Source organism: Castor canadensis, chromosome 6 (genome assembly GCF_047511655.1).
Source record: "Castor canadensis chromosome 6, mCasCan1.hap1v2, whole genome shotgun sequence".
In the NCBI taxonomy this organism is placed as follows: domain Eukaryota; kingdom Metazoa; phylum Chordata; class Mammalia; order Rodentia; family Castoridae; genus Castor; species Castor canadensis.
This window is the reverse complement of record NC_133391.1, coordinates 45,964,412-45,968,117: the sequence shown is the minus strand read 5'-3', so window position 1 is coordinate 45,968,117 and position 3,706 is coordinate 45,964,412. Positions and strand designations below refer to the sequence as shown.

At 40.0% G+C, this 3,706-nt stretch overlaps 1 pseudogene; it reads left to right on the top strand.

Annotated features, from left to right (window-relative positions):
• The first annotated feature begins 254 nt into the window (after positions 1-254).
• Positions 255-1,151, top strand: LOC141423873 (putative ribosomal protein uL10-like; annotated as a pseudogene).
• The last annotated feature ends 2,555 nt before the right edge of the window (positions 1,152-3,706 follow it).

Here is a 3,706-nt window from a genome sequence, read left to right as displayed (position 1 = left end):
CATCCTTCTCAGCACCGTCCTGTGCTGACAAATAAACCAATTGACTATTTTCTTCTCCAACTTCAAAACGTCCCATACACTGTAGCTCCGGCTGCATGGTAAAACCTATCAATGATTTTGAGCCTTTTTTATTTTTCAGAACTTGATTGTGTGGGTTACACAAACGTGCCTTGATAAAAGTAACGTTTTGAGGCATCCTTGTGAGAGTGACATCGTCTATAAACCCTGCGTGGCAATCCTGACACACCGCCTTGATGCCCAAGGAAGACAGGGCAACCTGGAAGTAGAACTACTTCCTTAAGCTCACCCGACTTTTGGACAATGTGAGCTCCACACAGATAGGGCAGACCTGCATGTCCCTCTGAGGGAAGGCGGTGGTGCTACTGGGCAAGAACACCATGATGCACAGGCCACCTGCGGGCACCTGGAAAACCACCTGGCTCTGGAGAAACTGTGGCCTCACATCCCGGGGAATGTGCGCTTTGCGTTCACCAAGGAGGACCGCACTGAGATCAGGGACGTGCTGCTGGCCAATAAGGTGCCAGCAGCCTCCAGTGCCGGTGCCATTGGTCCATGTGAGTACACGGTGCCATCCCAGAACACTGATCTGGAGTCTGAGAAGACCTCCTTCTTCCAGGCTTTAGGCATCACCACCAAAATCTCCAGAGGTCCCATTGAAAACTTGAGGGATGTGCAGCTGATAAGACTGGAGACAAAGTGGGAGCCAGCGAAACCATGCTGCTGAACACGCTGAAATGTCCTCCTTCTCCTTCGGGCTCATCATCCAGCAGGTGTTTGACAATGGCAGCATCTACAACCCTGAAGTGCTTAACATCACAGAGGAAACTCTGCACCCCCGCTTTCTGGAGGGTGTCCGCAACGTTGCTAGTACTTGTCTGCAAACTACCCAACTGTTGCCTCAGCGCCTCATTCTATTATCAGTGGGTACAAGCGGGTCTTGGCTTTGTGGACACTGACTACACTTTCCCACTTGCTGAAAAGGTCAAGGCCTTCTTGGTGGATCATCTGCTTTTGTGGCTGCTGCCACCACTGCTGCCCCTGCTGCTGCTGCTGTGGCCCCCGCCAAAGTTGAAGCCAAGGAGGAGTCAGAGAAGCCAGAGGAGGATATGGGATTTGGTCTCTTCAACTAATCACCAAAAAGCAGCCAATTCAACTTTATTTGAAAAACAGGGAAATAAAGACTTACTTTCTTTTAAAAATAAAATAAAGTAACACTTTCCAAATAATGAAAATAAAGCCTCATCTTTGTCTTTTGAAAAGCCAAAAGTATTCATTATTATGTGGCATATGATTCCACACCTCTAAGAGACTTTAATTATCCCTCCTCTGCAGTCCATCACCCAATCCTATTGATTCTATTCACTACCTCACAATTCCACTCCTCCATTACCATTGTGTTATTCAAATCTTTCTTGATCTTAGTTGTCATCATAACTCCCAGCTAACTTGTTTAACTGCCTTCATTTGCTGCCTTCTAATTCTTCCCTCCTATACCCATCAAGAGTCAGCAAACTGGGTCATAGGTGAAAGGCAGCCCATAAAGTTTTATTGAAACATAGCCAGACTAACCCAATTATATATCTACTGTATGTAGCTGCTTTGGTGCTACAACTGAAGAAATGTGAGGTTTGACAGAGACCATATGCCTTGTGTAGTGGTTGAATGATCAATCCCCACCCCAAAAGACTTGTTCACCACCAAATCTCTGGAGTCTTAGAGTATTCCTCATCTGTCAAAAAGTTCTTTGCTGATGTAATTAAATTAGGGATCTTAAGATGCAATCACCTGGATTACCCAGTTCCAAACTTCAGTTAGTTAGACACTTCTGTAAATGTTACTCTGTGTGTGTGTGTGTGTGTGTGTGTGTGTGTGTGTGTGTTTCAATTCCTTTTCTTTTAGGATACTGTCTTCTGTTTTACTTCAACAAAATTAGATTACGATAGTAGCTTATTTAGTCAGCTTGAAGAAGTTTTATAAATTAAATTCTCAGAAGGTTGTTTTCATTCTGAGAATAGAAATACTTACCTGGTATTTATTTTATTAAAAATAGACACTGCATTTCTAAAAATCAATAACAATTTTCAACAATAATGCCTTGTTCAACTTTTTTTGTTTATAATTTTCTTTTTCTTTTTTTGTTGTTATTGTATTGGGCGTACATTGTGACATTTACAAAAGTTCTTACAATATATTATAGCTGAATTCACTCCCTTATTCAACTTTTTATGGGTTCCCTTGAAGAGGTTTCTCAGGAGTCAAACATGTTTTGCTTTGTCTTATTTTCTTGTCTAGCAAAGCATAGTGCATAAAATAGTTAAAAAGCTTATACATAAAGTTGTATAAGTGTAGCTATTTTTCAAATCCTTTATGACATTCCAGTCTTAAAAATGCTCACTAATTCTCTGAGGGGGAGTTCCATAAGTCATACCTCCACAATGAGTGTCAGAAAATTATAGCTTATTTCTAGACCACAAAAAACTTAGCAAACCATAAATATTTTGCTCTTTATTCGTATTATATGTAGATACTCTTTCAGTTTGAGTAGATAATGCCAATTTTGACATTTAAATTCATAAAAGATAGCTTATGCTTTTGTTGAATATGCTGTTTTACAATTTTAATACTGAAATATGAATACATGAATATTTTTAAGAAATATAAGACAGCTTTCAAAAGTTCCTTCTGGGAATATATTTTTTTCCTCTAGCATGATCAAACTCAGTAAGATAGTAAGATGGATCATAAATTCAACTGAAAGTTCTGTTTTGAATAATCTTCCACACTTAAAGAATTCTGACTTCTGACACTGCTTAATTTTAAGTTTATTTCTTATCTTTCTACAAAATAATATCTTGTTCTCATTAACTGAATAGCTTACCATTGTCTGAATTCTTCTTTGGGTAAGGTTCCACCTGCTACTACTATCTCCAGAGACAGGAAGTCTTTTTACCCTTACTCCATACTGACCCTGTTGATATTTAGACTAAACCAATGAGAGCTGGGAGTATAGCCCAGTGGTAGAGTGCTTGTCTAGACCAAACCAACCATATCCAAGCCAATTCAATCAGATGCTGTTGAGCTTCTGTTCAAAGATCTTTAGGGAAGGAAAACTCACAACATCTGTGGTAATAACCATTAGTGGAGGGAGGAGAGAGAGGAGGAAGAGGGAAGGGGGGGCCGAGAAAGTCCTTAAGGGAATCTTGTGGATGATGGCTTTTCTTATGAAAACATTTTCCCACTCTTGTCAAGATTTGAACAGATGGGGACAGCAGGATGTCTGGGTATGCTCCAAACCCTTGAATGTCCTTAATGTCACCACCATGCCCAGATTTCATGCCCTTTAGAAATTTGGCTCTAGCTGAAACATGGACAATAGGCAAATCCTTTCATCCTTTCCCTAAACACACCGAGAGCCTGTAATTTAATGTACACTTACCGTAAGTATGAAAAAATTTAGAAAATATCCAGAGAACTTTATCAACATGAAATGGAAATATTATGGTTATTAACTTAAGAACATATAAAATTCTTGCTGTGTGACTGAGGCTGCTAGTCGTTATTCACCATCCATTCTGTCCTTTTAGTAATGTTCCTCTGAATTTTAGTTGCTCAGAATAAAAGCTCCATTTCCCAGTTTCCCTTACAGCTACATATAGCCACATTACTGACATCTGGCTTGCAGTAT